The sequence below is a fragment of the Kogia breviceps genome, chromosome 1, assembly GCF_026419965.1.
Source record: "Kogia breviceps isolate mKogBre1 chromosome 1, mKogBre1 haplotype 1, whole genome shotgun sequence".
Classification (NCBI taxonomy): Eukaryota; Metazoa; Chordata; class Mammalia; order Artiodactyla; family Physeteridae; genus Kogia; species Kogia breviceps.
The window spans coordinates 56,750,764-56,771,963 of NC_081310.1; positions in this window are offsets into that span (position 1 = coordinate 56,750,764).

Consider the following 21,200-nt stretch of genomic DNA (forward strand, 5'->3'; position numbering starts at 1 on the left):
GGTTGAGAATCCGCCTGCCGATGCAGGGGACACGGGTTCGTGCCCCGGTCCCGGAAGAGTCCACATGACGCGGAGCGGCTGGGCTTGTGAGCCATGGCCGCTGAACCTGCGCGTCCAGAGCCTGTGCTCCGTGACGGGAGAGGCCACAACAGTGAGAGGCCCGTGTACCAAAAAAAAAAAAAAAAAAAAAAAAAAAAGTCTTGTTGACTCTTCTATTATAAAAGATAATCATTGTGAGTTTAAGTAACAATTTGGTCTTAAATATTACTGATGGAATGTCACAGTTAAATGTGGGTCCTTCATGTGAAATGTAGAAGAAAAAACTTCAGAAGTCATGATGGAACAGAGTTTTAACTGATAACTGACACAACATCTCTATCAGCTGCCTCTGTCTTCCCCATACCAGTGAATTCCCCATTCCTCAAAATGCCTCCACTTTCCGGTCTCCCTCCTTAAAGAGGGTTTAACCCTCTTTCTTCTCAACTCCCAACTCCATGAAGCCTTTTGTAACCTACCTAGTCCAAACCTTGTAGCACTATGTCAAGCACAGGCTGCTCTGAGTTAGGATGCGGGCCTGGCTCCCCCAGGGAGGGGATAACGTGGTGTCTGAATCACTTTGCACTTAATGGTCAGCCTACACTAGGGCAGTGGCACCAAATAACTGCCACCGTTATGCTCTAATTCTGCCTGGTACCTAACACAGTGCCAGCTTCTAAAATAATTCAAAGTTTTACGGCCGTGTTGGTATAAGTCAAATATATTAATATCATATGTCAAAACATCTTCTTCAGACCTAAAATTAATTTTTTTCTTCTGATTAAAAAAAATTGCAGCATTTTTTTAAGTCCCCCCAAATTCTGTAGTACTTGGTACTCGGCAGGTATATAAGACTGCTGCTTGCTAGCTATGTGGACTGGGCAATTTACTTAACTTCTCTGGGTTTAGTTTTCTCATTTGTAAAATGAGGATAATAATAGGACCCAATTTGCCAAATTAAATGTTATCTATCACTTGTTTTGCACAGTTAAAAACTGGGAAGCACAAAGGAGAAAATCTTAATTTCTTCTTGTGCTCTGATCCAACCTCAAATCTAGTGTTTCACTGTACTCTTGGCAAAAACAGACTTCCTATTTCAAAGGAAAAGCACCACAAAAAACAAATGAAACCAAACCAAAAGCCCTTTCTGAGACATCCAAGGACTCTTGCCAAGCACCAGCTTGATGAGTTCATAGTAAATGAATCAGAGACACACGCTTTAGATTTCCCTCTCAAAGTCCCAGGAGAGAAACAGGAAGGTGAGGATTTGAGAGAGCTCCTGGCTGTGCCAGCCCCACTCCACCAGCTGAGCTAGAGATCAGAGTGTCCAAGAGCCCCTCAGACATCCTTCCCCTGGGCTCAACTCACATTTCTCATTTGAATGTGTCCTGTCCCAGAGAGTAGATGCCATCGAGGGGCCCTGACAAGAAACCAGATAGTAAACACGGCACCCCAAACCCACTATTTGGTTATTGCTTAATCCTCCATCTCTATTCCGTTCATTTCTAGCTGCAGACAGGTAGGATTTCTAAGAAAGATCTGGGGGGTGGAGGTGGTGGATTGGCTCTCTGTGGGTGATGTTCTCCAGGAAACTCAGCTAGCTTCCTGAAAGATGTCATACACTGGAATGTTCTCAGGGGCTGGCAGGGGAACCCTGGAATGACTCAAGTGAGGACCTGAACCAGGAAAGGGTGGGTTATGGCCTAAAACCACACTCTCCTCTCACTTTGTCAAACTGCGTCCATTTTACTCACAGCTTCATCTCCTACCCCAATAACCAGGAAGACTTCCTAGATGAACTAGAAGCCATTTCCACCCCAGGTCCCGCTCACACCTCCAACACCCTCATTTGCATATGCCGTTAGATTTTATTGACAGCTGAGTGATCTGTGAATAGCTTCAGCAGGGTCCACTAATGGAATGCAATGAGTTGGATCGCAGCTTTTAAAAAGATCTGCTCGATATCCAGTTTGGTTGAGCCCCCCCCCCCCCACCAGAGCCAATTTGTCAGAAAGTCAGTCAATACACGTGGAGTGATCGTGCACTGCTAGCAAGTCCTTTTGCCAAGCACTGGTTAGTGCAAGACCGAGACAGATGTTAAAGAAAGACCTGACCCTGACTCCTAGAGATGGAGAAGTCAGGAAAAATATAAACGGAAGCCACAAAGAACTCCAGACGCAAACATCTACAACCTGACTTGTTAACCTGTGTGGTCATGCCCAGCAGAGGTAAGTGTTCCCCACTGTCTTAATCTGGCTAAGGGTCTAGAGGCGGCTTCTTCCTCTCTGCCCAAGCAGGCCTTTATATGGAGCACACAGTATCTCCAATCCTAAGTGGAAACAAAACAAGTTTGGCACTACCGCTCACCCGCTCTAGGCATCCCTCCAGCCCCAGGAAGCAGGAGGGGCTTCCTGCCTAGAGGAGAGTAAAAGGCTCTCATCACTCAAAACTGGGCACCACGCATCCCACAGCAGAGAAGGGGAGCACTCAGCAGTTGCATCAGCAGATCTGTGTAAGAACCCACCACCTGGAGAAGACAACATGAATGCAGAATTGTAGCTGGAGGCTGTGGTTTGCGGTGACCACTGTGACCCACTGTAATTATCATGCACCAGGAGAGGGCCTGTGCTGGGCGTTTTGGAGCACAGAGATATAGAAGACAGCTCTCTGGCCTTGGGACATCCTATATGAAGAGTCAACCAAAAGCACAAGGCTGTCTGCATTCAATGCCAAATGGCTGATGTGCGCAGTGTATCAGAGGAAAAGAAATAATAATGGTAACATTTATTGAGCGCTTCCCAGTGTCAGAGCGCTATTCTAAATGGTTTATATATACTTAATTTTTCCAACAACCCGTAAGGGGGGTACTAGTAGTATTCTCATTTTATTGATGAGAAAAGTGAGGCTCAAGGAGGTTAAAGAATTCACTTGGTGTCACATGATTTTTAATGGTAGATCCAGGATTTGAACTCAAAATTCCACTTCCACAAGCGTGTTTTTCTTAAGAGATGGGAAAGGACTCTGGGAATGAGAGGTAACAGAAGGCACAGGACTCTGACTCTTTTTTTTTTCTTTTTCTTTTTTTTTTTTTTCTGTGTGTGTGTCTGTGTGTGTGTGTGTGTGTGGTACGCAGGCCTCTCACTGCCGTGGCCTCTCCCGTTGCGGAGCACAGGCTCCGGACGCTCAGGCCCAGCGGCCATGGCTCACGAGCCCAGCCGCTCCGCGGCATGTGGGATCTTCCCGGACCGGGGCACGAACCCGTGTCCCCTGCATCGGCAGGCGGACTCTCAACCACTGCGCCACCAGGGAAGCCCTGACTCCTATTTCTGTTACTTATTTTTGATATAGACAGGGAAATTCAATGGCTGAGTTTTAAAGTAGGAGCATGCCTTAACAGTCGAGAGATCGTTTCTGATGTTTAGTTTTGCAATATTTAAAATCCTCAACTTGTGAGCATGGTTTTAAATTATATATTCAGTATCTTGTAATAATTCTCTCTATATATATGAATCACTTTGCCGTACACCTGAAACAAACACGATATTTAAAATCAACTATATTTCAATTATAAAAAAATTATACAGTGCGAGATCAGTGGGCTGGGACTGGCTGGCTGGCTGGGAAGGGGAGGAGCTGAGGGGCAAAGAGGAAGGGAGGGCCGTGAGGGAGAAGCAGCTCTCCTGGGGGCTGCCTGCGTGTCGCTGCGGAGTCCCAGGCTTGCCTCTGCATCCTGGGCTCCCTGATGCGGCCTCCGTGTCACAGGCGGGAAGGAGGACGGAGGGGAGGGGCATCCCGGTCGGGTGGGCGTGGGAGAGCGTCCTCAACAACCTCTTTCTTCCTCCTTGGGGTCGAGTCGTTCGCGAGGCAGCTCTCTTATCCTGGTGGGTCCCGTCCCGCAAGGGTCCCGGGTCCTGACCCTCGGTCCTCGGAGACCGTGTCAGGCAGGACCCAGAGTCTCCTGAACCACAGCGCCATCGTGTGGCCGCTGACAGGTGCCTCTGGGGCTCCTCTGGCTCCGCTCTCCCGCGCTCTACCCACCTGTGCTGGTGGGTTTCAGTTGGCTGTCTTCTGGGGCAGGGAGGCGAGAGGGAAAGTGGGCCTGCCTGCCGAGGCCGGGAGCAGATTTGCCTGGCTCTGAGAACTGGCTTCTCAGAGCGTAGCATATTGGAAGGAATGATCATTAGAGCTGGGCGGGCCAGAGCCCTGCCCCCTTGCTTAGGAGCTTTTGTCCCTGAGCCTCTTGGGGCCTCAGTTTTCCCATCTGTTAAAGGGGCATAATCATACCTGGTGGAAGATAAATCGCGAAGCCTCTAGAAGCCTCCACCTCCTGCAAGCGGTGGGAGCTCAACGTGTCATTGATGGTGCCATAATCCTCAGTCACCCCAACAGGTCTCAATGCTGCTGAGACTCAGGCTTGGCAGACGGCAGGTGTTCGGGGTGCAAACCACTAGGAATGCCTTCTTAGTGCCAGCTTAATAGTGGGATAGCCCCAGGGCTAAATATTTGCCTATTCTCATAAAAGATAACAGTCCAGTTGGTCTTGCAAACCACATAGGAACAGCTGGCTAATCTGTTCACCAGCCCAGGGGAATGCTCCGTCTTCACCATTTACTTCTGCCTCCCACGTCTGCCCGAGGGAAGCCCTCTGGGAACAAACACATCCCACTTCTGAGAGGCACTGCAGTTGCAGTGGTGAGGGGGAGGCAATAATGCAGGGGATCCCGCAGACCCAGAGTTCACTTGCCAGGTGAGGACCTGGGGCAAGTCACTAACTTCTCCAAACCCCTGTCTCTCACCTGTGAGTCAGACATCTTAGCTCCCAATTCCTTAGGCTTTGTGGAATTAAATGAGGTATTCATGTGAAACGCTTAGTACACTGGATTTAGTATGTATTAACAACACCAGAGAACTTATTAAAATACTAGTAACCGGGCTCCACCCTGAGTTTCTGAATCAGTATATCTGGGGTGCGGCTCAAGAGTGTGCATTTCTAATTTGCATTTCACGAGATGCTGCTACAGTCTGTCCCAGGACCAAACTTTGAGAAGGACTAATCTCGCATATACTAGACCTGCAATTCATGTTCACGGGGACTCCCCAGCCATCCAAGTACAAATCAAAAGGGAGAATGACAAGATATGGGGGAATGTGAACCCAAACCCTATCAAGCAAAAGCTGCAAGCCCAACATCCAGCTAGTAGTAAGAAGAGTTCCATTTAACAAACGTAAATTGAATGTCTTCTCTCCATTGCTTCCATATGCTCCGTTGGACAGTGCTTTGCTCACATGCACCGTCTCATTTGATACTCATCCTAGCCTTCTGAAGTGTGTGACGATCAGGAGGAAGGGGCTCTCGGAGAGGTCCAGTGATTGCTGAGGGCACAGAGCTCTGGAAGGCAGAGCACAGGCAGCTGGAGCCGGCTGACTATGATGGGGGCCCTTTCAAGCTGCCTCTCAGACACCTGAGCATGCTTGGCCGAGACTGGGTGGGCCCCTGTGAACCTGCCTCGGGCCCTGCCCTCTGACGGCTTCTGTCCCGTCTGAATTCCCATCGCGAGCACACTCTCTTAGCCAGCTGAGTCTGCTCTGGGGCCAAGGGCCGAATCACCTCGCCCTTGCCAGGCTCATTGGCTCTGCCTCTCTTCTCACCCACAGGACACTTTGTCCTTCTAAGAGTGTGGCATGTGTCCTCACCTCTGGCTGTTTGCTCTGGGCTCCAAGGCTCCCAGCAAAAGGAGGAGGTCCTCAGGGTTTGGGGTAGAACCAGTAGGCCGTCCCTTGGCAAGCAGCACATACCAGGCCCTGCAGGTCTCAGAGGGAGTCCTCCCTTCCCTATCTTGGGCATCTGAGAGGCTGCAGAGACCCAGCCATAGCAACACCCCAGGAGCGAGCCACCTCGAGAGGCTCAGATGGAGGTGCTGCTCTCCCCCACTCAGCCTGGGTCGGGGAGGGAAGGGGCACTAACTGCACGGACTTCAGGATGCCAGGGTTCCCTCCTCCAGGCCCAAGATCCATTTGTTTTTATGGTTGCTGGAGGGAACAGGGGCTTGAGAGCAAAAGGCCGTCATCTGAAGCAACGCTGGGTCTCTGCTACCGAAATAGCTGTGTGGTCTAAGGAAGTCGCAACGTCTTCGCCTGCATTTGTTTCCTCCTTTGCAAAGAGCTGAGGAGGACCCGCCTCCTAGGGCCGCTGGGCGGGCTGAATGACATGGGTGTGTTCGAGCTGCTGGCACCTAATGAGCAGTGAATAACCCCATCTTCCTTCCTTTGGTGAGCCTGTTCCTGAAGGTACACAGGCCGTGAGACAAAGACCCCACCTGCTAGGAGCTTCTACCCCACAGTCTTGCCCAAACAGGGCAATGGCAGGAGGTCTGAGACTGGACCCGGCTGGGGGCATTGGGTTCAGGAGGTTGAGGCTGCTGGTCCAAGGGATGGGCACCCAGTGTGTGAGCTCTGCAGCTGGGTGACTGAAGCCTGCTCCGTGCCAGCTGGGCTTGAATCAGAGCTAATGGCCTGCTAATGGTTTTCAGAGCTTTGCCTTGGAGGTGTGGAGAGCCGTGTGACTCACTGAGAGCCCCGTGTGGCTCACTGCCGTGGCAGCCGGTGCGACTGGAGGCTCTTCCATCCAGCAGCCTCTGCTCTCAGCACCTTTCGTTTCATGTTCCTTCATTTATATTTATTCATTCTGCAAACACTAGTCAGGAACCCAGAATGTGCTTGGCCCTGGGAGCACAGGCCCGGCTGAGGAAGACAGACTTGAAGGGGGGAAGGACTGAAGGTGGGTGACCTCCCACCCATCACCCCCTCTCCTCATCAGGCTCTGAGTGGCGGGGGGTGGATGAGTCAGAGCTTTCCTCCAGGCTCCCGAGGCTCACCCCCTTTCTCATGGGGTCACAGGAAAGGCCTGATGAAGGAGAAGTGTTTGAGGTTAATTGTGCTGAACTTGGCTCCTGAAGGGATGTGGGATGGGGAAGGAGGAAGCATGGAAGATAGTGCCCGGGGGACCAAGAGAAGGTACCACTGACAGCTGCGGCCATAGAACTGCCTTGGAAGGGGAGAAGATCAACTTGGTTTCAGTTTGTTTTCTTGAGTTTCTTTTCTTTTAGAAGATGAAAAGGGAGTCAAGAAGCCCAGTGTGAGGATCCTGGGGGATAAAAGTGAGGACGGAGAAAGGGTAAATGAAATGCTTCCTTGGCCCCAGCTCCCTCGAGCCTTCCTTCCCGGTTTCTCTGTCTCCAGCATCTCCCCACTTCCTCTGGCCATCCTCTCTACCCTCTTGTGTCTTCAGTGCCTCTCCATCCCAGACTACCTCTGAAGCTCCCGAGGAATAACTGAAAAGTACAGCGACCGCCAAAATTGCTTCCCCGGCCCTGGCTCCACCTCTGCATCTGCTGTCCAGATTTTGCTTCAAAGTTCTGCCCGCCACTCACAACCAGAAAAGAAGTACTGATTAGAAAAGAAAAAGAAGTTGGGAATTTGAGTTGGAAAGTGGAAGGAGCAAGGGATCTCTTTCATATTCAGCTAATGGCACTGTGGCTAGTGAGCTGTAGTGGGACATCAATACCAACTCCAAACCCCACTCACATCCTGCTGAACTGAGGTCTGAGTAAAGGCTAACTGATGGATGGTGACAGTGAAGTGACTTGTCTAAGGGTATTCGATAAAGACTAGTTCTTCTCTCCCTCTCCTCCTCCAAATTTCCTGGAGGTCCCAGGACATTCCTAAGACCCTCCCCCCCCATCTTCTCTGTGGCCTTTAACTAGCTTCTAACCTCTTGTCCAATTGCCGGAGCCTAGAGGCGGTTGGGAGCTTTGGAGTAACGAGCCTGGGCTCTTAGTAGCTGTGGGAACTTGGGAAGTACGTAACTTCTCAGAGTCTCAGTTTCCTCATCTTAAAAAGGGGGGCAATAATATCTACCCAATGGGATGCTGTGAGGATTCAATGAGATCATGAGTTTGAAGGGCTTAACATGGTACCCAGAAGGGAGTATGTTCTCAATATGTGTCAGTCAATAATGATTCCAATAAAATCTCTACTTGGATGACCTACGAGTACCTTACACTCAGTATTTCTTGCCCACAAACCAGCTCCCTGGCCTCACTTTCTAGTTCCCTTACTGGAGTTAGCATTCCTCCTACATGTCCTCGGTGGTCTGGTCACCTGGATTCTATTCTGTTCTTTCCTCGTGTGAACTTTCTACCATCTCCTCATGCCCGAGTTCAGCCTTTCGTTATGTTTTCCCTGGGCCCCCTGACATCAGCGCTCCTGTTCAATCCCTCTCCACAGAGCCACCAGATTTAGCTTTTGGATTATGTCACTCTCTTCCTCAGGAACCTCCGGTGACTCCCCAGTGACCACTACTAATGTAACTACACACTCCTCACCCTGACGGTTCAGGTCCTCCACACTATGGCCTGATGCACCCCACCCCCCTCCTCCCTGTCCTTTCCCTCTCCCAACTCTTCCCCTCGGATGGGACATCACTGTCCCCACCACCCTCTTGCTCCCCAGGGTATGCTCTGTCAACAGAACAGATTGTAGAGACTATCCTAGGCAAAAAATAAAATAAAATAAAGGAATCTTTTGATGCTACCCTCAACCCACCAATACACTGGTCTACTCAGTCAAGGTTCTCCAGAGGAACAGATTTATATATAGAATGTATGTATATATACATGAATTGGCTCATGCAATTATGGAAGCTGGCAACTCAGAAATCTGCTGAGCTGGCAGGCTGAAGACCCAGGAGCACCAATGCTGGATCCATCCTGAAGGACATCTGCTGTAGAATCAGGATAAGCCAATGCTGCAGATGAATTCCAAAGGCCGTCAGTTGGAGAATTCTCTCTTACTTGAGAGAGGCTGGTCTTTTGCTCTATTCAGGCCTTCAACTGATTGGATGAGGCCCACCCACATTATGAAGGGCAATCTGCTTTGCTCAAAGTCTACCAATTAATATGTTCAACTCAGTAAAACAACACCCTCACAGAAACACCCAGAATAATGTTTGATCAGATATCTGGGCATCGTGTGGCTGAGCCAAGTTGACTCATAAAATTAACCATCACCCCACTCATACTCCTCTCAATGTCTGCCCTCTTGAAAGGATCATAAAAAAGTCATCCACCTTGAAGACTTCAATGGGGCATTTTGCGTCCCAGAAATATTTACACTGTATCTCTAATTGTGGAATTTCAGCACTGATTTCCTATGCAAAGGAAATATGATTTTGAGTGGGGTGTAGGGGTCCAGATTCCTGAAGCCTGTGAAGAAATCACAGCACACTGGCATTTCAGCCAGCTGGCTGCTGTCCCTGCCTGACATTCCTGCTAGGCTTGGTTCACTCTTTTGCAGCTTTGCAGACAGTATGTACAAAAGTTAATTTCTAGCCTTTCTTCAAGCTCTCTTTGGTCCCAGCACAGCCGTAAGAAAAATTGTGAAGTAGAGCAAAATACAGGGCATGAAACCAACCAGAAACCACCAAGAGTACTCATCCGTGAGAGGAAGAGGACCTCATTGCCAGGCCAGTGGGGAAACAAGAGACCCCTGGGCTCCAGGAGCTGAGAAGTGGAGCCCAGGGTGAAGGGGTGTGTGTGTGTGTGTGGTGTGTATGTGTGTGTGTGTGTGTGGGGGTGCCTGTGAGTGTGTGTGTATGGGTGCCTGTGAAAGTTTGTGTGTATGTGTATGCATGGGTGCCTCTGTGTGTGTGTATGCATGGGTGCCTGTGAGTGTATGTCTGTGTGTGAGTGTGTGTGTGTGTATGTGTGTGTGCATGGGTGCCTGTGAGTATATGTGTGTGTGTGAGTGTGTGTGTGTGTGTGTGTGTGTGTTTGTGTGTGTGTATGAACCCTGACAGAAAGAGCTGGACACACATCTTGCCCTTCCTCAGGCTCTGGTGTTTCAGGTGTCTCTGGCCACAGCCCTGCTCAAGCTTAGTCCACTCTGCCCTTCTTTTTTGCCCCTTGGCCCATGACTCTCAGATGCCAGGATCCAGGCTCTGAGCCCTGGTTCCTCACCATTGCCCTGCCCAGGATGCTCAGTCTCCTCAGGGTGTTGGGGAATCTGCTATGGGGCAAGACCCAGGAGGCCAGGCTTCTCCTTTTGGTTCTGTCTCTACATCTGCCAAGGGTTCTTCTATCACAAAGTGACTCAAAGCTAGTTGATCTGCCAGCTTCTCTTCTAGCTCCAACAATGTGTGAGTAATTATTTTGGAAAACAGTGAAGTTTAATGAATCACTATATCAGGATGTTTCAGCTGCAAATAACAAAACACTTGGAATAAAGAACTAAATGACCGGGCTGATTAATCACAGCAAACCTGCAGGTCAGAGACAGGTGATGCCAGGATTGGTGTGGAATCTCTGAGAGATCATCAAGGACTCAGGCCCTTCCACCTTCTCTCTCTGCCTTCTTCACGGCTGCCGCGGTCTTCCCTCATGGCGGCAAGATGGCTGCAGTGGCTCCAAGCTTCCATTCTCATGTAGCAGCTTCTCAAGTAGGAAGAAAAGGGGTAAGGGTGAAATCAGTGAGGAAAAGCTTTCTCAGAGCTCTAGTAGCTTCTTTCTGGGTCTCTGGTCAGAACTGGGTCACAGGTCTAATCTTAAACCAATCACTGGACAAAGGGATGGGACGGACCAATCATGATACATCTACCTGGGCCTGATGGATGTACGAACAATTGAAAACTTGGGATTCTGTTAGCAAGAAAGGTTTGGAGCAGCTGTTTGGTGGGTTACACTGTTTCTTTCAGGAGAAAGAAACAGTGTCTGGCTGTTGTAGCCAAAAAGGGAATTTATTGGGAAGAAAATATAGGGTGGGGCCTGGAGGAAATAGGCAAAAAACAGCAGGAGCTTTTGAAATAAAAGCTTTTCAGCCAGAATGGCCTGGTACAGACCCCTCATCACTGGGAAAGAATTCTAGTGCCTCTGTGCCTTGCATCACTTGTTCAAGACAAGTCTTGGCAGAAGTATCGTATTGAATCAGGCTGGGGTTCAGGTCTATGACTTGGACAGCTGGGTGCAGAGAGGAGCACCTGGCCTGTTTAGTGTCCCAAGTAGGCACCTACCAAGACCTTATCCAATGGGAGATTCTCATCCAGTAGGAAAGAGGAGTTGGAAGCTGCACAGACAACACAAAGCCAGACAGCACAGCTAATATCCAGGAATTAGAAAAGCCTCTATGAAGCCTGTGGCTTGGGAGATGCAGTCCTTGGGAAGCAGTGGTTGGCCTTATTTATTTCCACCATGATTAATTACCAGGAAACAAAGTAATGACTATATGCTCCATATCATTTTGCAAATCTTATTAACTGTTGGGTAAGTTCAATTTATTTACAACACTAATATCTGTTTATGTCAGCCAAGTTGGCAGTGTGGTTAGCCGTTGGCAACTTCAAGGAATTAGAATATGGTTAAAACAAACAACAAACATTAGAAGGAACATCGTCTCTGAGGAGGCTGGGCTGGGGAGGAGTTTCATCTCAGGGCCTTAACTGCAGCTGCTTCTCCCTTGGGTCTTTTCTGCAGCTCCGTGCCCCCACCCCCGCCACTACCCTCCCCCACCCCGCCCAGGTAAGACATTGATAGGAGCAGAGGCTCCTGAGGGGCCCAGGTTACATCTCCAGTGACTTGGCGATGGGTTGAGTTGGTTAGGAGAAGAGAAGCAGGTGGTCTTGCATTTTACAAGTTCTATTGAATTGAGGCAAAATTTCTGGTCATCTGTAGGACCTTCAATTAAAATGAGGTGAATACAAGTTAACACAGCCCTGTTTCATCAGCCCTGAATGCAGGGACCTGGGTCTGGGATGGAGGAAAGGATGGGGCAAGAGTGCGGACAGGGCCTTCCCTGGTGGCACAGTGGTTGAGAGTCCGCCTGCCGATGCAGGGGACACGGGTTCGTGCCCCGGTCCGGGAAGATCCCACATGCCGCGGAGCGGCTGGGCCTGTGAGCCATGGCCTCTGAGCCTGCGCATCCGGAGCCAGGCTCAGGAGAGAGGCTCAGGGAGAGGCCACAACAGTGAGAGGCCCGCGTACCGCAAAAAGAAAAAAAGAAAAAAGAGGGCGGACAGCCAGTGATGCGCGTGCGCACAGTCACCGCTGCCCAGAACGGCGGAAACCGTGTGCGTGGGCGGTTGGTCCAGTCGGCGCCGGCCTCCTGCGATGTTCGTTGAAGTGAAATTGGGTCCTGGTGCCAGTCTAGTCAGCCTTGAGACTCCTGTGCCGGCTGTTCCTTCTTCTGGAGAGGATGAAGCCACGGAGTCTGCTGAGGTAATGGCCTGGAGTTTTTTTTTTTTTTTTTTTGGTGGTACGCGGGCCTTCCACCATTGTGGCGTCTCCCGTTGCGGAGCACAGCACAGCCTTGCCCAGGTGGAGCCATGGCTGTGTGTGACAGCTCAGTTTCCATCTACCCACCAAACCCAACCTTCTCAATGACCCCTTGAAGTCCTGCTTTCTTCGAAGACTCCTTTCCAGACTGTCCTGCCCCTCCTAGACCTCGCACCCCAAACTCACTCTCTCCCCCACCATCGTTAAGGCAAAGGCGTTTATTTCCCCACAACACTGAGAGGCCCGCGTACTGCAAAAAAATAAAATAAAATAAAATAACAAAGGAAACTTTCTATCGCTACCAAACTCAGAAAAATCTAGAATCCCTTGCCATGTAATACACCAGAAATAATTTTAGTGAAAACCAAGTACTGTGAATAATTTCTGGATCCAAACTGTTGCTTGCCTGAGTTTGCTCTGCATTAGAAAAGGGAACTGGAAAGTCTCAAAGAGGAGCTCAAGACCAGCTCCAAACAAGACCTTCTCCTTGGTGTCAGGAGAAGAAAGAGACCTAAAAAGATAAGAACACTCCTGCTGTGGAAGTCTGCAGTCGTTAATTTCTTGTGCGTGCGTGTTGGTTTGAAAACTGGCCCCAATAGACGGTAGGCTTGGAGAGACAGAAGAAAGAGGCAGCCACTCCAGACTGGTAGGAGGCAGGGTTAACGCGCAAGAGAACTTACATATGAGGCTTGTCTTGAGTGCCGCAATATGAGTAGATCTCTGCACTTGCCCACCAGAATCTCAACAGTTTACAGAGAGGCCTTAACAGGGTTCAGACACATATACGCCGTCCAGATGGTATAACACTTAACTGCTGCATCCTTGAAGTAGCTCCTAGTGTGAGAACAGTGGGTGGAATGTACATTCCAAGGACAGGGGAGGGAGGAGCCTCAGATTGCCTGGGTCCAGGTCACAGGTCCACAAGTGGTCACATCCTCTCGGTGACCTCTTCCAACAATGCACCCACTAGAGTCATCTCATATACCAGTCCCAAGCACTGGGAAACACTATTATTTTAAGGTGAGAAAATTGAGGTCCATTGCTGGGCAGTGAGTGATTTGCCCAAGGTCACAGGGCTGAAAAGTAGTGACTTTTATTTGACAAATCCTGTGCCCCGAGCCAGGATGTGAGGATCCAGAAGAGGGAGAATCAAGGCAAGTACTTTCTTTGCCCCTGTGGAGCTTACTGTCCAGTGGAGGAGAAAGACTAAATAAATAATCAGACTGAAAAATTAAATAATGATAATTGCAGCAAGCATTATAAAGAAAAAGCTCAGGAAACTAGAGGATCTTGCAGTGGGAGAATCTACCTGGACTTGGGTGTGTGGGGGGTCATCAAGTGGGCTCTTAAGGAAATCACATGTAGGCTAGAGGTGAAGGACAAGTAAGAAGTGGCAGGGAATAAGTTTTAAGCAGAGTGACGTGCGTGTGCAAAGGTCCCAAGGCCAGGTGGCTGGCGCAGTGACTGAGGAGGAGAATGGGTACATTTAAAGCTGAGGGAGGAAGGAGTTCAGGTTTCCTCCACAGCAATAGTTTTCTTCAACTCAGGACTTCTGACTCCTAGGGAGGTTTATTTCCCCTGTCACATGTCACCCTTTGGTTAAGTCACTTAATCTCTCTGAGCCTCTGTTTTCTTTCTTTTCTGTAAAATGGATCAATAGTAATCTACTGTATAGGCTCACATGAGAATTAAATGAGATGTTCTTTGTAGACCAAGAAGTGCCCTCCAGTGTTAGCGCAGTTAGGTAAATTGCTTTCCTTGTGCCGAGGGGCCAGCAGAGGTGCAGAGAGGTGAAGTGACTTACTAGGGTCACACAGCTACCAAGCCAAGACCCTTCAGGGATGGACACAGGAGGAGCTTGCTCTGGTGATCCTCTTTTACAGGTTAGTTTGGAGGGGCTACTGGATGGAAGCCGCTGGGACCAAAAGACCTCTGGTCGCTTGGGAGAGAAAACTCCTCAGAAGAACTTGTTTCCCAGCTTGAAAAGGAATGGACAAGGAACCGCAGCGCAGCCCAGCGGTGAGTGTGTGGAAGATGGGCGCTCAGCCCAAAGCTGGGTCAGCAAATCACTGGACCCCAAATACAACCACGCCCCTACTCCAGGCTCCACCGCCACAGTCCCCTCCCTGTCAGCTGACCTCACTAAGCATTAGCAGGTCGGGCTCAAGATGCTTTTCCTCCCAGATGCTTTGCAGGTTCCAAAAGGATATTGACAGAGGGGGAACCTCTCCAGGCTCCCAGAAGGAAGCTCGGATGGTGGGATGGAGGCAGGGAACAGAAGGACTATTTTAAGACTGGGGGTGGAGAGGTAGGTATGGTCCATAACATGCAGGCAACTACTCACTTACTACTTAACCTGAGTGATTAGTTTCCTGGCTTTTAGTTTTCTTATCTGTTCAAGGGGTGGGGGGGCGGGGGGGATGCCATTAGCCCTAGCTCCTCATAGCTTGTGTGAGATGAGAAAAAAAATAGATTTATAGAAAAGAACTTAGCGAATTTCTTAAAAATGGTAAAATTTCCAGCAATATCGGTTATCCAGAGGATTTCAATCTCTTTCTAGTCTTGCCCACTTGACTCACTCTTGCCCTCTCTGGCATCTCTGGAAACTTCTGTGAAGTGCTCAGAGCCTGAGGAACCTGGTTTGTGAAACTTTGGTCTAGAGAAATAAGCTCTCTAATAGGATTAATTAAACCCGGGTTAAACATAGCCCTGCCATCGAGTAGTTGATGACCTTGGACAAGTCGCTTGACCTCCCCGGGGCCAGGTGTTTCAGGGCACAGACAAAAGTAGCTCTGTGGAAAGTTACAGGGTTCCCCTGCATACTCTATTATTTTGTGGTGATTGTTATAGGTGGCTAAATCCCACAAATTAGAAGGAGCCAGAGAGAGACCGAGTCTGCTGGCTCCCATAGCTGAGAAGGTAGGTCTGGCCTCAGGTGTGGCTGGATCCAGGACTTGAATGACGTCCAAATTCTTTCCCTCCATCTCTCAGCTCAGCTGTTGTCTGGGCACTGGTCTCTCTATAAACGCCTGTCCTGTATCATGCCAACTCAGCAACCCCTACTACCATCCACATAGACAATCCCAAGGAAGGCCTTTTATTAGCTGGCTTGAATCCTGTGCCTCTCAGGGGCCATTCCCATGGCTGGAGAGCAGGCCCCATAATTGGTGGTCCCTTCAGAGCCACACAGGGAGGGGAAGAGCTGCTCCCCAAAGGAAGGGAGTATGTTTTGCAAAAGGGGTAAGTAATATGAGCAAATCAAAAGAGCAGCTCTCGCTCTCACCCCGGGCATATCTTGCTGTACGGTGAGTTTAAGTACAGCTGAAGTGACTTTTGAGTGGCAGAATTAATTCCAAAGGACCCTGGAGGTCTTGTCCACCCTCTCCCAGCTCTGGCCTCCCCTGCCAGCCTGGGAATGATAGTCACCCAGTGTTAGAGCTAGCACATAGAAACACTCTCCAGAACAGTTTGAGAATCCGTGAACAACTGACAGAAAGAGAGGAGGATGGCAGGGTTGTAGAGAGATCTGGTTCAGGCATTTTCTAAGCTGACTCATTACACACCAAGAGAACTTTGGTTTTATTTCTAAACTATTTTGCAGCCTTTGGGGGAAGGGAGAAGATGTCATCTTAAGAGGTCACAGACCAATCTGTCTGCTGGCCAAGTCAGGGTCACAGGTGTGTTTGGCCAGCACGGTGTCTTGTTGTTTAAGGTTTTTTTCTTTGTTTTGTTTTTGGAGAAGTCACCAACATTTAAAATGTTGGAGATGTCACAGGAAAATGTGGAATTTTGGCCTCTCTTAAAGTAGAATGGCAGTACGGGCCACATCCCTGCATGGCAACAGGAGGGTGGATCTGGGTAGCAGCTTCCCCATTGAACAGGGCATGTGAGCTGCAGTCGCCACCACTCCCTTTGATATCCCCCAGCTTGCACCTGGCCACTCACTCACGCCCCCTGCCTTGGCCTGTGGTCATTTTTGGGTCCTGCACTAAATGGCTTTGGGGCCACAGACCAAAGACCAGCCACCAGTCTAGAGACCTTCCCTGATGGAAAGTGAGACCAGCTAGAAAGGAAGAAGTTTGTTCCCAAGCCTGCAGGCTGAACACAGTGACTCAGAATTTTGGTGTGAGCAGCTAGAACAGAACAGAGCAAAACATCCAGCGGGAAAGAGGCTTTCACAGTGGCCTCTTCACCCACCCCATTTTATGGATGGGAACACCGAGGCTCAGAGGGAAGGGCATTTGGACCTCGGTTTTCCTGCTCAAAGGCCAGGTTCTATCAACCAAACCAAATCATTTCCTTCCTTCCTTTGCTTCCTTCCACAAATCTTTATTAATAGCAAGCAGTAGGCCCTTTGCACACATCACTCCCTCTGTTTTTTCCCATTCACTGGACAAGTATTTATTGAGCCACTTATGCATTCAGGTGCTGAACTCGGTGCTGGGGGAAATACGAGTAAAAAGAAAATACAAGCAGGAAGCCTACCCACCTGGGTCCCACTTTAGGCGGGGCCGGAGGCGGCGGGGGCGGGGCGGGGCGGGGCGGGGCGGCGGGGTTGGCCCTGGTTAGCACTTGCCCAGCCCAGTGGGTGTGCAGCAGCAGCTGAGCCAGGACCAGCACCCAACATCGGGCATCGAGGCACGGTGCGGACGCCGCGCTGGCCTTGCCTCCGACCCGGACCGACCCCAGGCAAATTGTGGGTGCCAAGGAGAGGCCACATCTCAGGGCTACGGAGGTGACAAGGGAGAGAGGTGAGCGCAGGGTTAGAAAAATGGCTGAATTGCAAATCCCGGAAGGGGAGGTTGGGGGGTGGGGGTAGGCTTCAAGACAGGGGTAGAAAGTTAACATTTGCTTATTTCTTAGCAAACCGGGTGGTAAAGACTGGTTCCTTATAGCCTCTTGTGCTAAAAATACCACTTTTCCTTTGGACTGCCTGCTGAGATTTGTCCCTCCCCTCCATCCTGAGGAGATGCTGAGAGGATTCTTGAGGGGAAGGGAGGGAGGGACTGGACGTCTGGCTTGTGGTGGAGGGGTATTCACACTGCTGGCTGGGCCTTGGGGGTAAAAAGGCTGACTTCCGGGGTCTCAACCCACCTCTCTGAAAAAGGAGGCCCAGGCACATCACCGATCCTTCAGCTAGTTCAGGTGGAGTGGGACTAGGCGGTTTGCTTTGCTGGACAACAGGAAACTTGTATCTGTTTAAACTGGGCCAAGAGACTAGTTGCACCTGGTCCTAGTGAAAGCAACCAACAGGTTAAGTCCAGTGTCACGAGGAGATCTTGAAAAGTTCAGTCTATTCCCAGGTAGTGAGTGCTTGATTCAGTGCCTGATCTGTGCCAGGCCCTGTTCTGATGCTGGGGATACAGCAGTAAACAAGACAGCCGTGGCCTCTTGTTCCAGAAAGCTGATTTTTGGTGGAGAAGACAGATAATTGCAAGTTGAAGTAAATGCTGGGACAAAAAACAAGGGACTGGGATAGAGGACCAGAGCTCCTTTAGTTGTAGCCTGCAGGGAAAGTGTCTTTGAGGAGGTGATGTTGAAATTGAAGTCAAGCCTTGGGAAGAGCGGGGCAGAGACATTCCAGACCATGGAGAGTCTGTGCTGAAGTCCTGAGAAAGGTAAGTTGTGGATGTGTCAAGGAGCTGAAAGAAAACCAGAGAGGGACTTCCCTGGTGGTGCAGTGGTTAAGAATCCGCCCGCCAATGCAGGGGACACGGGTTCGAGCCCTGGTCTGGGAAGATCCCACATGCCGCAGAGCAACTAAGCCTGTGTGCCACAACTACCGAGCCCGAGTGCCCCAACTTCTGAAGCCCGTGCTCCTAGAGCCCTGCTCCGCAACAAGAGAAGCCACCGCAATGAGAAGCCTGCGCACCGCAACGAAGACAACGCAGCCAAAAATAAATAAATAAATAAATTTAAAAACAGAGAAAGAAAAAAGAAAACCAGAGAGGACCAGGATGAAGTGGGGAGGTGGGCAGGGGCCAGGCCATGCAAGACTGTGTCTAGGAATGGAGAGTTTTTATTAAACCATTGAAGGGTTTTATGGGAGGAGGGAAAAAAAAAAAAAAAAAGTCGCGCATGCGCACAGTCACCGCTGCCCACAAGGGCGCAAGCCGTGTGCGTGGGCGGTTGGTCCAGTCGGCGCCGGCCTCCTGCGATGTTCGTTGAAGTGAAATTGGGTCCTGGTGCCAGTCTAGTCAGCCTTGAGACTCCTGTGCTGGCTGTTCCTTCTTCTGGAGAGGATGAAGCCACGGAGTCTGCTGAGGTAATGGCCTGGATTTTTTTTTTTTTGGTGGTACGCGGGCCTTCCACCATTGTGGCGTCTCCCGTTGCGGAGCACAGGCTCCGGACGCACAGGCTCAGCGGCCATGGCTCACGGGCCCAGCTGCCCCGCAGCATGTGGGATCTTCCCGGACCGGGGCACGAACCCGTGTCCCCTGCATCGGCAGGCGGATTCTCAACCACTGCGCCACCAGGGAAGCCCTGGCCTGGATTTTAATTGGTGCTAAGTGACCTCTTTGCGGGAGGCTTCCGGGTTCGATTCATGCTTACACTTAGGGACAGACGAGGTTCCCTCTTCTTGGGGGCCCACGGGGGTGGGGACCGTCAGCTTAGGGCACGTCAGATGTCCTTTGCTACATCCACTACAATTTAGACGCTTCAGATATTTAGTATCTTTCCTCACGGTGCACACTCAACCTTGGCGGAGAAACTCAACAGTGGTGGTGGTCACATCATTTAAAAAGAAACATTCTCTTATCAATAAACCTCCTGACTAGAATATTCAAATCGAATCACTATGCAACTTTAATCATCTTCTTTAAACCCCGCCCCCCGGCCCGCCGCTTATCAGGCCCACTAAGTAGCCTCCTGAGGGACCATCACAAAGTCTCTTACCAGGAGCTCCATGGGAGGAGGGATTGATCCCCGTGCTCACATCACCAGGCCTGAGGCGACCCTGCACAGCCAAAGAGGAGTGAGAGAGGGGAGAAGGGGAGCCCACCCTCCTTCTGCCACCTGGATTCCTCTGGGACTCAGGAACCCAGCTGAAGTTGTCTCTCTGCCCTCACATACCCCTCACACACTCAGATTTCCTCCTCAGAGCCTCTTCCTTGCCCAGGTGGAGCCATGGCTGTGTGTGACAGCTCAGTTTCCATCTACCCACCAAACCCAACCTTCTCAATGACCCCGTGAAGGCCTGCTTTCTTCGAAGACTCCTTTCCTGACTGTCCTGCCCCTCCTAGACCTCGCACCCCAAACTCACTCTCTCCCCCACCATCGTTAAGGCAAAGGCGTTTATTTCCCCACAACACTGAGAGGCCCGCGTACCGCAAAAAAATAAAATAACATAAAATAAAATAACAAAGGAAACTTTCTATCGCTACCAAAATCAGAAAAATCTAGAACCCCTTGCCATGTAGAACACCAGAAATAATTTTAGTGAAAACCAAGTACTGTGAATAATTTCTGGATCCAAACTGTTGCTTGCCTGAGTTTGCTCTGCATTAGAAAAGGGAACTGGAAAGTCTCAAAGAGGAGCTCAAGACCAGCTCCAAACCAGACCTTCTCCTTGGTGTCAGGAGAAGAAAGAGACCTAAAAAGATAAGAACACTCCTGCTGTGGAAGTCTGCAGTCGTTAATTTCTTGTGCGTGCGTGTTGGTTTGAAAACTGGCCCCAATAGACGGTAGGCTTGGAGAGACGGAAGAAAGAGGCAGCCACTCCAGACTGGTAGGAGGCAGGGTTAACGCGCAAGAGAACTTACATATGAGGCTTGTCTTGAGTGCCGCAATATGAGTAGATCTCTGCACTTGCCCACCAGAATCTCAACAGTTTACAGAGAGGCCTTAACAGGGTTCAGACACATATACGCCGTCCAGATGGTATAACACTTAACTGCTGCATCCTTGAAGTAGCTCCTAGTGTGAGAACAGTGGGTGGAATGTACATTCCAAGGACAGGGGAGGGAGGAGCCTCAGATTGCCTGGGTCCAGGTCACAGGTCCACAAGTGGTCACATCCTCTCGGTGACCTCTTCCAACAATGCACCCACTAGAGTCATCTCATATACCAGTCCCAAGCACTGGGAAACACTATTATTTTAAGGTGAGAAAATTGAGGTCCATTGCTGGGCAGTGAGTGACTTGCCCAAGGTCACAGGGCTGAAAAGTAATGACTTCTATTTGACAAATCCTGTGCCCCGAGCCAGGATGTGAGGATCCAGAAGAGGGAGAATCAAGGCAAGTACTTTCTTTGCCCCTATGGAGCTTACTGTCCAGTGGAGGAGAAAGACTAAATAAATAATCAGACTGAAAAATTAAATAATGATAATTGCAGCAAGCATTATAAAGAAAAAGCTCAGGAAACTAGAGGATCTTGCAATGGGAGAATCTACCTGGACTTGGGTGTGGGGGGGTCATCAAGTGGGCTCTTAAGGAAATCACATGTAGGCTAGAGGTGAAGGGCAAGTAAGAAGTGGCAGGGAAAAAGTTTTAAGCAGAGTGACGTGCATGTGCAAAGGTCCCGAGGCCAGGTGGCTGGCGCAGTGACTGAGGAGGAGAATGGGTACATTTAAAGCTGAGGGAGGAAGGAGTTCAGCTTTCCTCCACAGCAATAGTTTTCTTCAACTCTGGACTTCTGACTCCTAGGGAGGTTTATTTCCCCTGTCACATGTCACCCTTTGGTTAAGTCACTTAATCTCTCTGAGCCTCTGTTTTCTTTCTTTTCTGTAAAATGGATCAATAGTAATCTACTGTATAGGCTCACATGAGAATTAAATGAGATGTTCTTTGTAGACCAAGAAGTGCCCTCCAGTGTTAGCGCAGTTAGGTAAATTGCTTTCCT